At 46.7% G+C, this 13,950-nt stretch overlaps 1 protein-coding gene across 1 annotated transcript in view; it reads right to left on the reverse strand.

Annotated features, from left to right (window-relative positions):
• The window catches only part of RAP1B (RAP1B, member of RAS oncogene family), a 76,296-nt gene extending 62,626 nt beyond the window's left edge, over positions 1-13,670 (reverse strand). Inside the window, exon 1 of the mRNA XM_073327835.2 lies at positions 13,509-13,670. The gene's annotated coding sequence lies outside the window, so the exon portion shown is untranslated. The remainder of the gene's footprint in view (positions 1-13,508) is intronic.
• Between the last annotated feature and the right edge of the window lie 280 nt (positions 13,671-13,950).

A 13,950-nucleotide genomic window follows, 5' to 3' on the forward strand; every position in this document is an offset into this window, starting at 1 on the left:
GCTTAAATCTAAACCATAGTCCAAAACTTCCTAGAAGTGGTACTGTTTTGAAGCTAAAATGACTTAAGTTTGAGGAGCTCTTTCCTCCCCCTTTTTTTAATACTATAATTTTAATGATAGGTTTCAGAGTAGCAGCTGTGTTAGTCTGTATTCGCAAAAAGAAAAGGAGTACTTGTGGCACCGTAGAGACTAACAATTTATTTGAGCTCACGAAAGCTTATGCTCAAATAAATTGGTTAGTCTCTAAGGTGCCACAAGTACTCCTTTTCTTTTTATAATTTTAATGTTGGGAAAGCAGGGTTAGAAGTAATAGGACCATGTTAACATACCTCTTACTGTGGAAGTTTCAAAGAAACAATCATGGAAGACTTTTTTCATTGAAAGTACACTCATTGGGCTGTTTGGAAGACAATGCTCACTTAGCAGAAGTTTATTTTTACTACACGAAATCATTCACTAACATTTTTTCCTTGTGAAGAAAAAGGTATTTTAACATTATCTGCAGAAAAAAAATAAGATCCAGCTTGAGTTATCCATGATATCTGCTTATACTTGCTGATTCTAACTCGATTCTGCTTGTTATATTGATTGCCTGCTGAGCCAGTCATCCTATGTGTTTGGTTCCCTTGATGTGACTGGCCTTTATTGACATTAGATGTTCTGTCCAATTCAGGAACCCTGCTGTGACAAATCCTTTGTCTGCCATAAACAAGCAGGGAGAGAAAATTAACTGATGTTATATACATCATTAAATGTTAGCAACTGGTGATTTTGGATGAATCACCACCAGGGATCCTAGAAATCGGCTACCACAGAAAAACATGGAATTTGCAGTTTTACACAGAATTTTTAGTTATTTTTTCACAAAATGTAAAAACAGCAGAACCCTGTTTATCCGCACCTCGGTTATCCTGCTCTCCACATTAACCGCCCCAAGCGGGAACCGCAGCCAATGGGAGCTTCGGGGGTGGCGCCTGCGGGCGGAGGAAGCATGCAGAGCTGCCTAGCTGCGCCTCCGCCTAGGAACAGGTCACCGCTTGCAGGGAACCACCCAAGGTGAGTGCTCCCCACCCTGGATCCAGCACCCTGAAACCCCTCCTGCACCCCAACTCACTGCCCCGAGCCCCCTCCCACCCTCTTAGTTAACTGGAATTTTTCCCCACTTACCGACACCCCCTGTTCCCTCAACATGCCAAATTAAAAAAAGCTTTTACTGTAGATGGTTTAACAAAGTTGTTTTAAAATAAATAAAAAGGGGTTTTTTTTTGGGTTCCCTTGGTCTTTCAGACAAGAATCTGTTCTTACTGGATTATAGTGGCATTGACTTTACTGGATAGACCATGTCAATTTACTTTAATGAGTCACACTAAACCTGTGTTCCATGGAACACCGTTAGAGCTTCCAGAAAAGTTCTATCAGACTAAGAAAACCCATTTCTTGTGGCTGAAAGGAACCCTCTAATTGTGAGCCAACGCCTCTCAGTCTTCCTCAGTATGGGCAACTGATAGCTCTTATTTATACTGTGACCATAAAAGTATCTGAGGACCTGTTACTGCTGCTGATGACTAACCTCACTATTTAAGAGTGCAACTTTGTTAATTTCATGCAAACCATTTCAGCAGAATCATTCAGCTATTCTGGGTGACGCTTAATACTAGGGGCAGAAATTGAGGCAAAGAGTCACTATTTTAAATTTTAACCAACTTTCAATATGAAAATTTTATCCCTTCCAAGTTTAATCAATCAGTTCAGTCTCTGCTGAAGTTGTCTTCTTTTGATACCTATGTTTTAAGGAATATTACTACTTTAGTTAAGTTTTGTCAGGGCTTGTCTGCAGGAACAATTAGTTCTCAGCTGGTGTGGGGGTCAATCTTTGGCAGGTGAGTGAGAGAAACTTGTTTATGTGGACCCTGATGATGCACATTAACAGTTTGTTAATGCGATCTGATCTAGCCCCATTTCTAAGAGGGCCAGACTGCATTGCATTAATGAACTGTTAATGCACATCAGCAAGGTCCACATATGGACAGTTAGTCTGAGGCAGGCCAGCATGTGGCAGATACATACCTCAACTTGCTGCATATTAAACATTTTGCCATTGTTTCTTCAATCATGTACTGTTTTTGCTACCAGAACAGAGTTAAACACTCAAATTAAGAAATGACAAGGTTAAGAGTTCCGTAAGAGTTAGAATACTATGTTTCAGAAATATAGTAAGAGCTGACCAAAATTCAGAGTTCTTGGTTCATGAGACATTCCAATATTTCGGCATCTCGTTTTGAACTGACTCCCAATGAGGCAACACAGGGAGACAGCTAGACCAGGAGTTTGGAAACCTTGGGATTCCCAGCCTGGGGAAGTCTGCACTGCATGGCTGCCCCAGAGGCATGGACCCTGAGAGCTGGTCACAGGACTTACAGCTCCTTACTATGGATCCAAGAGTCTATCAGTGACTAGAGCTGGGGCATTTAGAACTTTCAGGTTCTTGGCTCCAAGCAGGGAGCCTGGAAGCCCTGACATGCCGGGGCTGCGAAGGAGCCCCAGCTGGAGCCCAGGTTCTCATAGTTCTGGGCTCCTTGCAACAGAGCAGGAAGCCCAACAGTGCTGCCACAGAGCGGGTCATCCAGCAGTGCTGAGAGCAGGGCTGGCTGACTTTCTGGAACATTGACTCCTTGACAGATTCCTTGAAACCATTACAGACTTGCCAAAACATTTCACTTCAGCAAACTGGTATTTTCCAATTAAACTTAACATTTGTCAGAAAACTTTTGAAGAGCTCTAAAATAGTATCTTGCAATGAAAGACTATTTGATATACACAAGAGTTAAAAGGTAACCGCCAAATACTTTTATTATTTTTTTTAAAAAAAGCTGAGCATAAGCACATTTGCTTCTTTATGACATGAAGGAGAACTGGAAGTTTAGTTGCTTTTAAGAAGGTCTGTCTATTTTTTAATCATCTTTGAAAAAACCAGGAATACCAACTCATCTTTGTTTTCAATCAGTGGTTGGGAAGTCTCAATTTGTATAGTTAGCACTTTACCATTTTAGGTAAGGTGTGTGTCTTCAATTTTAAGACATCCTTTCTTCAAAATTTTACTATAAAGAAAGATTTTAAGATGACTAATCTTTCCCCTCTCAATTTTACCTTTGTTCTTCTAATGTCATTGTACTAGTTCTCCAGTTAATCTTCCAGGCTACACAGGACCCAAATTTCTGATGCAACACAAGTTAGAAATTTCAGAACTTCTTATACATCATGAAAAGATTAAAGGGTACAAACACCTTTTTTCTTTCTTTGCAAGTCACCTTTAAGGCCGCATGTACAACATTCTGTCATTTCCTGATTCAAGGTCTTAACCACACAAATTTAACTTAAGATTCTACAAGAGTTCTTTTTTCATAATCTTGCTCTAAAATGTTTAAGTAGAACTTCCAAGCTTTGCTAACTTGTGAGAGAAATATTGACGGTGCTTGTAGCAATGCCTATATAGTTAAGTTTAGCTAACACTTTCCAGTAGAAGACCCTGCTTTCCGTTACTCAAAAATTTGCTAAATTTCAACCACTCAGGCTGAAGTTTTCCAAGTAGGACTTTTGCCTCAATGCCTTTGAATTTTTCAGTTCAGGCATTTCCTCCAAAATAAGGGGAAAGGGAGTTTTGACAATGTTAAAATTTTCTTGCAACCATATCACCGAGCCCTTGCTCCCCCCATATTTTAGCTCAGAGACTTAATTTGTCAAAGGAATCACACCTGCAGTCAAGCACATGTTTTGGACACAACAATCTACCCAAATTTAACTAAGTTAATATGAACTGAGGTTTTTCAGGAACTAATAATAGTCTATCCTTTATACGGCACTTTTCCCTCAGTAAATCTTATGCCCAGTGGAGATGTTCGAAGCATTATTCTCCAAAGATTTCATCTGCATTGAGATTATTCCATCCCCACTGTTCCTACATGCTGGCCAAACTGAGAATGCAAAAGATCGCCACAGAACGACTGAACATGCTCTACTCCAGGGCTGAGTAAGACTTCTTATGCATTTGTTCCTCCAAGCACGAGAACTAGAAATAGGGAGACATTCTTGTACTCTTTCTCCTTCCTGGCACACAGACAGTGTGAAGTATAAAGAAGCTGCCTGACTTGCTCATATGCAGAGATGTAATGAGAGGAGAGGGGCCAGGTGTAGGCTGGGGAAGGACACACAAGTTAGACTCTTCTGCATCTATTAGAGCAGGTGTGTGCAAACTTTTTGGCCTGAGGGCCACATCTGGGTGGGGAAGTTGTATGTAGGGCCATGAATGTAAGGCTGGAGCAGGGGGTTGCGGGAGCGAGTGCGGTATGCAGGAAGGGGCTCAGGGTAGGGGTACAGGAGGGGTTCGGGCTCCGGCCCAGCTGCAGGGCTAAGGCAGTCTCCCTGCCTGCCTGCCTGCCCATCCTGGCCCCGTGTGGCTCCCGGAAGTGGCCAGCATGTCCAGCAGTGGCTCCTAGGGGTGGGGTGGGCGGCTCTGCCATGCACTACCCTCGCCTGTGGGTACTACCCCCGAAGCTTCCATTGGCCATGGTTCCCTGTTCCTGGCCAATGGGAACCACGGGAGGTGGTGCATGCAGGCGAGGGCAGCGCGCAGAGCCCTCCGGCCACCTACCTTTCCCCCTCCCCCTGTACCCCGGGGCTGCAGAGATGTGGTGCCACTGGCTTCCGGGAGCAGCGCAGGGCAGGGTCAGGCAGGGAGCCTGCCTTAATCCCACTGCGCCATGGGGCTGGCAATCCCATGGGCCGGATCTGGCCTGTGGGCTGTAGTTTGCCCTCCCCTGTATTAGAGCATAATCCTCTGCAGAACCTGGAATTGAATCCAGGATTCCAGAGTCCCAACATTTCTTGGTTGTCATCAAACAGCTGTGAATACCACTGGCAAAGTGTGCCTCATATCTCTCTCTAGTGGCTGGTCCACATGGAGGATAACAGCCCACCACTTTTACTAGTTACCCCTTTTTAAGTGACAGAAGTCTGTGCTGCGGATCTGAAAGTTCCAACTCTGATGACTGCCTTATTCAGTGCACAGAACCAACCTGTGCGCAGGGAATGAGTCAGCATTGTGTAGAGAATGAGGCTGTTGCCATCACTTGTTGAAGAAGCTGGAAGGTATGTGGTAAAGGAGGCAAAAGGATGCAGGAAGAGAAAGGATGGTCTTACAGTTAAGGCAGCTGAATGCCACTCTGAACTGGATTCTATCTCTACCACAAAGTTCTCATGCAATGTTGGGCAAGGCACAAAACCTAACACACAATGGCCAGTCACCTGTAAAATTCCTCATTTCCTGTGCGCCTACCTTGAGCCAACCCAGGCTTGATTTGCAGAGTGACAAATGCTTAAAAATGCGATTCAAAATAATGGGAGAGCTGTGCTTTGAACATATGAAGAACTTTAAAAGTGCTAAGTACTGAGAAGTCAGGCCTTAGTTATACTCACTAATTTTGATGCCCAAGTTGATATTTTTAGCTTTAGTCGGTGTGCCTCAGCTCTCCATCTGAGAACTGGGAATAATACCATCTTACTTCAAGAGATAAATTCATTAATGTTTGTGAAACATGAAACAGATGGTATGGTAATGAGTGGTAGCATAGAAAAAACCATGCATAAATTAATACAGTAATCAACTGAGATTTTAAATAGCATGCAGCAAATAAGGCATGGGGCCACACACTGAATTAGGATGAGGAAAAAAAAGTTGAATTCACCATTCATCCTGCACACTGAATGTGATGGGACCTGTTGAAAAAAAATACTGTATCATGTCATTAAAGACTGTAACAGCAACCCCACCCACCCCCAACCAAATTAATATCCTATAGGCAAGCTTAATTCTGGCATTTCCTAATGTTTGAGTGCTTGACTTTGCAATCTTTGCATTCTTCTAATGTAGTTTTTTTTGTTTATAATTTGCAACTTGTGTAAGCCTCACATAGGCACTATTTTAGCTACACTCTACTGCAGGGGTGGCCAACCAGAGACTGGCAATGTACATTGGTAAATTCTGGCTCTTTCTCAAAGAGCCACAGTAACATGTCAGCAGCCCCTACATCCACTCCCCATCTCCTGCCCCCAGTGCCTCCCACCTGCTGGTAGCCCCACCAATCAGCAACTCCCTCTCCCCCCCACACCTCCCACCCACCACAGTCAGCTGTTTCACAGCATGCAGGAGCTCGGGGGGGGGGGGAGAGAGCGAGGGCATGGCAGGCTCTGGGGAATGGGCAAGAGTCTTGGGGGAAGGGGTGGAGTGGGGTCAGGACATAGGGCAGAGCCAGGGGTTAAGCAGTGAGCACCACTGGCACATTGGAAAGTTAGCGCCTGTAGCTCCAGATTCGGCACCTATGCAAGGAGCTGCATATTAAACTTCTGAAGAACCGCATGCGGCTCTGGAGCCACAGGTTGGCCACCCCTGCTCTATTGGTTCATCTTTTCTCATCTATTTAGCAAGAAGCTGTTCTCCTAACAACTTGAAGCGCTTCATAGCTGAGGAAAACTTAGAGGAGGACTCTTGCCTGTGTATCTTACAAAGTGACCAGAAATCCATTTGAACTTTACATTTAATAAGGTCACAAGTATTGAGCAAAGAGCATGTGCAGAGTAGCTGTATCAGATCACATGCATGCCTAACACACTTGCTTCGCTACTCAGCTGAACTGTCCATGCATGCAACAGCAGTTTAGTTTCAGCTGCAAGTGCTACAAGCTTAGTACATTTCAAATGGGATTTTATTGCTAAACGTGAAGAAAGTCATAACTGGAATTCAAGAACAAGTTTCATATGAACACTTCAATAATCATTTCTATTCTATACCTTTTAAATCTCAAATATTTAAGCTTTATGTTATTTTAAAGTGTTTGCAATATTTTTAAATAGGTAAAAGATTATTCCTTTCTTTCTCCATATTTAGGAAGAAAAGTAAATTTTTCTTACAATTTCCATAAGGCAGTTTGCCTTTTATAGGCAAAGCCTGGAAGATATCCAATCAAAAAAAATTCATAAATTTGTATTTAATTGCACTCATGGGAATTAAAATTACACAAGCTTACTTATCATAGGAGCAGTAGTGACAGCTAAGTGCCCAAGCAACCCAAAATTATACACAAGAATACTACATTTTGCAATTAAGCTTCATCTTAAATGAGCAAATTAATTTTCCATCAAGCCTTTTTAAAAAACAAATATAACTGCATGGGCCTGATCCTGCAGCTACTCAACACACGAATCTTAGACTTCAATGGTGTTTACATGTGCAGAAAAGGAAATCTGAAATATTTAGTTTTCCCTCCTCCACTTCCCCACACTCCTCCATACAGCTTGCTGACAAACTGTTCATTTGCAGGTCATCTTCAAAAAAAGCTTTATATATCATGAAGAAGCAAGAAAACTGCACCTATTTTCTTTAAAGTTTCATACATTAGAAACTCAAATGCAATCCAAATTAGAAGCCTCTTTGAGGACTGGAGAACTACAGTAGAACCTCAGAGTTACGAACACCTCAGGAATGGAGGTTGTTTGTAACTCCGAACAAAACATTATGGTGGTTCTTCCAAATTTTTACAGCTGAACATTGACTTAATACAGCTATGAAACTTCACTATGCAGAAGACAAATGTAAACTACTAAAAAATAAAAGGGAAAGCAGCATTTAACAGTATTTTACTGGCTCCCCCCCCCCCCCTGCACCTCTCCGCTGCTGCCCGATTGTGTACTTCCAGTTCCAAATGAGGTGTGCTATTGACTGGTCAGTTCATAAATCTGGTGTTCGTAACTCTGAGGTCCTACTGTACCAGAGTGACATCAAAAGCCAAGAGAATTAACACTGAGCAATGGAAAGGAAAGAGCTTTAGTCAGGAACAGCCAGATCAGGGTGGGCAAACTACAGCCCAGATCAGGGCACTCAGGGCTTTGGATCCAGCCTGCGGGATTGCCCTCCGTGGCGCCGCAGGCCCCGCACCACTCACAGAAGCGGCCAGCACCACATTCCTGTGGCCAGAGCAGGGGAGAGGAAAGAAGAGGGCTTCATGCATTGCCCTTGCCTCCAGGCACCGCCCCCTGCAGCTCCCATTGGCCGGGAACGGGGAACCGTGGCCAATGGGAGCTGCAGGGGAGGTACCTGGAGGCGTGGCAAGGGCAGTGCACAGAGCCCTGTGGCTCCCCTCCCTCAAGGGCCACATGTGGACATGGTTCCAGCCGCTTCCTGGAGAGGCGTGGCATGGGGCCAGGTCAGGCAGACAGGGAGCCTGCCCTGGCCCCAGTGCCTGCTGCTGCTACCCTGGAGCCACTTTAGTTAAGCGACGCCAGGCTGTAGCCCACACCCCCCTGCCCTGAGCCCCTGCTGCACCATGCACCCCCTGTTCTGAGCCCAGGTTGCACCCTGCACCCCAACCCCCGCCACACCCCTCCTGCATCCCAACTCTGTGCCCTCTGCACCCCAACCCCCTGTCCTGAGCTCCCTCCCACAGTCTGCACCCCTGCCCTGAGCCCCATCCTGCACCCCAACTCCCTTCCCAGAGCCCCCTCATACACCCCACACTGCTCCTCTGCCCCAATCCCTTGCCTGAGCCCGTTCCTGCACACTGCACCCCCCTCCCCACACCCCCTCGTGCACCTCTGCCCTGGCCCTGCATACAATTTCCCTACCCAGATGTGTCCCTCGGCCCAAAAAGTTTGCCCACCCCTTGTCCAGACTATTAGGAAGGGTTAGATCAGGTCAGGGTTAGCTACCACACACTACCGCAGTGGTCAACAAAAGGATATCCCCTATGGCCAATCTTGACCCACTAAATCAAGGAACGAGTGCTAAACTTGGCTTATACTAGGGGAAAATGGCATGGTTAATCCAGACCTCTCCTCTTAATCTACAGAAATTCAGACGGTTAAAAACTGTTTAAGAGAGTTAGTTTCAGCAATTAAGTACTCAAACAAGCAAGTCTGTTTAGCATTCAAACTTCTCTACCCTTTATTTAGGTGAGTAAGAACTAACAATACATTCCCAACAAGCCCCCCACAGCAAAATAAGAGAAGGCCAGAATTACAATTACTGATATTTCCAAGGTTACAAAAGAAGAGGACGTTCAGTCCTAGCAGAAAAAGCACAAAGCAAAAAAGGACAAGTCCAATAAAAAAAAATTTCAAGATTACCTTTAACAGTGTCTGCAATTTACAGGAACTTTCTATTTTATAACAGCTGTTCTAAGATTATTTGTTCATGTATTAGTCCTGGAGATACTAGTAACACTGGCACATAATATACTTTAGAGGAACGGGATGCAATTAAGGTTCAAATCATTCACCCTTTAAGTTGCAATGCCTGCAGGAGGGGTACAAGTGGCCCTGGAAACTGAGAATCCCCTTACAGGATTAAAAATTAGAGGCTTGCAGAAGAGACCAGGGATGCAGCCTCTGAGCCACATGGTTTTCAAGGAAGAAACCCCTTCAACAGAGGGGCCTGATCTGTGTCTCTGTGCTGCTGCCTGGCCTTCCTGCCCTGGCAGGGTCCTTCCATGGCTGCACAGCAGCCCTTGCTTCAAGTAGTGTCCGCTCCCATTTGGCTTTCCAGTTGGGAATCTATGGACTAAGCATAAAGTGATATTGCAGAGTGGCTTTTGAAAGTTCCATTGCAACAGTTGTTTGGGGTGCTGTCAGATGAACTTCTGTAAGGTCCCACGAATGACTAGAGTGTACTTGGTGAAAACCATCACAGAAGAACCAGGAGTCAAAATATGGTGACATTAAGGAGAAGTATCTCTGGAATGATGGAGCTATATCAGCAGCAGTTTCATTTTGTATCCAAAGTTAACTACTTTATAGGTTTGACAGTCATAACCCTCCTCCCTTTGTTTATGGCTAGAAGGGAGAAAGTGCCTAAAACCTTTTTCTGTAAGAACATGCGGTCACAGCATACAGGTGGTTGAGAACCACTTAACTGTATATAAACAAGTGTAAAACTTAAATCACCCTTATTTCAGTAGCCTTAAATATTGTATAGGTTTTTCTACGTGGAGGAGACATGGTCGTCTGCAGCTAAAAAAATAATTCACAGGACTAATTTCATTTCTGGAAGAGGGATTTTACCACAACAATGCTAGAGGGAGGGATACTGATCTGCTCTGTACGATGGCTACCAGGTAGTGCTTGTCTAGACTTGGGACTTGTCAACATGGGGAAATTGAACAGCGTAGCTATAGCAGAATAGCTATTACACTAAAGCGGTGCCAGTATAACTTCCCTATGTGGACACTATTCTGGACTAAGAGTGACTAGCTATTCCACTATTACTATGCCAGTCAGTTGCCCCATGTAGGACAAGTGCTAGGAGAAGAGGTGTTTTTTAAAGAATATTTTGCTAGATGTTTTAATTAGTGCTATTTAAAGTGTATTAGCACTTGAACATGTTTTCAAAAGTGGTTAACTCCTTGTCAACTCTACCAGAGTTGGTTTTGTGTTTGTTTAAAAAAAAACAAAACCTCACATTAAAAAGAACAGCACATGAGATCTCAGCTAACTTTAAAAAAAATAATGAAACTCAGCTTTTTCTAACTCTTGACAAGGCCCTAGAGAAACTACCCTATAGTGTCAGGTGTATGATCAAGGACAGTAAACTGGTATGTGTATGTGCACGTGAGGAGTTGTGTTAGTTACTTCTGACACTCTTTCATCCATTAGGAAGAAGAGGACCATGAATGTAGTGTTGGGGTTAGGGAGGGAGTGCGGTGTGCAGGAAGGGACTCAAGGCAAGGGGTTGGGGTGCAGGAGGGGTGCATAAAGGGGCTCAGGGCATGGGGTTGGGGTGCGGCAGGGAGTTGGGGTGCAGAAGAAGTTCGGGCTCTGACCCGGCGCTGCTTACCTTGAGCAGCTCCATTGTGGCAGCAGCACACAGCGGGGCTAAGGCAGGCTCCCTGCCTGCCCTGTTCCTGCACTGCTCCCAGAAACGGCTGGTACCACATCCCTGTGGCTCCTGGTGGAGGCGGGGCAGCAGAGGGCTCTGCATACACCGCCCCCTGCAGCTGGCATTGGCCAGGAACGGGGAACCGCAGCCAATGGGAGTTGAGGGAGGTACCCGCAGGTGATGGCAGTGCATGGAGCCCTCTGCTCCCTTACCTCCCCCAGGGGCCGCAGGGACATGGTGCTGGCCACTTCCAGGAGCAGTGCAGGGCCAGGGCAGGCAGGAAACCTGCCTTAGCCCCGTGGCACCATGGGTTTGGGGGGGGGAGGGAGATCCTGTGGGCTGGATAAGGCCCAGGGGCCTTAGTTTGCCCACCCCGATGTAACTTTTAGCTGGTATACAGCAGTTTATCAACAGTTTGAAGAAGCAAGCTTTGCTTAATCTTAAATCTTGCACTTAATTGTGGTCTAGCAATCTCACAGTTTCAGTAGAGGAGATGTCCATGTAACAGGCAGGTACCTAGAGATGATAAATGGCCTTAACTGACTAAACAGAGACACTATCATTTATAACAGCAGACCACAGAGGTTTGCAAAGACAGTTAAGACTTAACTATAGTTTGGCATAACAGTTTTTTCATCTCAAAGCTGAAAGAGGCTACTACTCTGCTGCCAGCGTCTCTCTTTAGGGCAGGGGTAGGCAACCTATGGCACGTGAGCTGATTTTCAGTGGCACTCACACTGCTCGGCTCTACATTTTAATTTAATTTTAAATGAAGCTTCTTAAACATTTTAAAAACCTTATTTACTTTACATACAACAATAGTTTAGTTATATATTATAGATTTTTAGAAAGAAACCTTCTAAAAACGTTAAAATGTATTACTGGCCCGTGAAACCTTAAAATAGAGTGAATAAATGAAGACTCTGCACACCACTTCTGAAAGGCTGCCGACCCCTGCTTTAGGGTATGTCTACATAGCACCTGGAAGGGTGGCTTCCCACCACAGGTAGACAGAAATAGTAGTGTGGCTATGACAGCAGGGGTGGCGGCGGCTCAGGCTAGCTATCTGAGAATATATTCTGAGGGGGTCAGTGCTTGAACTCACAAATCTCAGAGTTCCTATACAAGAACTGGTTGTTATATTTAATTAAATGTGCTATCAAAATTTCCAGATGAGTGAGTCCCAACTGCATTAAAAATGCTTGGTTTGTGATGTTGTCTAAATATTCCTTTTTGGAGTCACACAAAGTTACACACTTATACCACAAGTAATACAGAAACTCTTTTCAAAATGGAGAGACATTTCCTAAATAGCATTTATTACCCATTCCTTTTAAAAAAGTCAAAGAACAACAGCATTTCAGTAAATGTTGCACAGTCTAACTTGTGTCAATTTGGACTACAGTATAATGATCACATCCTACAAGGCCTCATTTTATTCTTCTGTGGCATAAATTTTGACAGCTTTCAGTCATGCCACCCTGGATACCTTTCTAAAATATACTATACCTCAAAGTTGGGGGCTTGATACAGAAGTTATTGGGTGAGGTTTTTCAGCCAGTATTATGTAATAATTCAGACTAGATGATCAAGACCTACAAATTCCCCAGGTTTCTTTTCCTTTTTTATTTGGATAAGGGTCAGAAGATTCATAAACATTAAATGACTGCAGTGTTGTCTATTTACATGGCAAGCTCTTTCTGGGCAGGCACTGTGCCTTCTTAGTCCCACTACCAAAGTGCTCAGCACACTTGAGGCACTGTATAAACAGCACAGAAACCAGAAGTTTAAAAGCAAAAAACAAAACAAAAAAACCCACCACCAGCACGAAGGGATGAAGAGAGAACGTTTCGCGAGGTAAGAGCCAGCGCAGTCTTAATATGTTGCCCGTGATGCCCGGACTTTGGGGGCCGACACCATGGCAGGGGATCACCTCAGTCCAATGCAAGTGAAACGGACGAGGCCTATGGGCAGGACACTCTCGCCCCACGCCGGGGGAGGGTGATGGAAACTGTGAGCAGCTTCTCTCCAGCGGCTGATACTGCCGGCCTAGGTGGGGCTGGACGCAGACTTCCCACAACGGGCTGACAAGGCGGGGGTGAGAACTTTCTTCACCGCCCGGAGCCGAGAGGCCCCTGACCCCCGCCGGCCCAGGCGCGGGCTGGGAAACAGCTCAGAGCTCAGGGGTTACAACTTTCCGCTTCCGCTCTAACTTCGGGGCAGGCGGGCGGGCGCCGGGGCGCCCCCCCCACAAAGCTCGAGGGGCGGGGAAGCGAGTGGCAGCCAAGCCCCAGACTCCCCCCCCCCCGCGTGTCCCCGCTGCCGGGGGCAGGAGGCGGCGGCCGCTCTCGGTTCCTGCTCCGCCATGTTCAGACACTTGCCCCCTTTCCACACAGCGCGCTCTTCCAGCCGGCGCGGCGGCCGCCCCGACCCCCTTTGCCCGCTCCGCTCCGCTCCCTCTGCCGCGGGGCCACCTGTACCAGACACACGCCGCTGCCGCAGCCACCGCCCGCCCGGTACCGGAGTGTCCCGCCCGGGGCCCAACCACCCCGCTCCCCTCTCAGCCGCCGCCGCCGCCGCCGCCTACCGGACGGCGCCGCCGCTCCTCCTGTCGCCTCCTCCCCGGCTGAGCCTGCTCCGCACACCCGCTCCCTCTCTCGCTACCGCTGCCTGGGCGAGGCTTGAAGCCGTCGTCGTGACGCAGACGCTGCACGCCGAGCCTCGCTTTGGTTTCCCTAGCTCGTTCCGGCGGCGGGGGTGGGGGTGGGGGTGGGGGTTGGGGAGAGGTGACCTCTCCGCCCTGCTCCGAAACTGCGCACGCGCGAACCCTAGCCCGGCGGCCCCCGCGGCCCCTCGCCCGCCTCAGATGGAACCTCCCTCCCCTTCCCCCCGGTCAGGGTGACTCCCTCCATCCCCTCGCGGGGTAGTGGAGCCGTGCCCGAGAGAGGGCGGGGCGGGGCGGGCACGTCGCGCGCTGGGGGTGTGCTGGCGGGTACGCTAGGGCAGAGGGGTGGGGGCTCGGGGGTAGC

The sequence above is a fragment of the Lepidochelys kempii genome, chromosome 1, assembly GCF_965140285.1.
Source record: "Lepidochelys kempii isolate rLepKem1 chromosome 1, rLepKem1.hap1, whole genome shotgun sequence".
Classification (NCBI taxonomy): Eukaryota; Metazoa; Chordata; order Testudines; family Cheloniidae; genus Lepidochelys; species Lepidochelys kempii.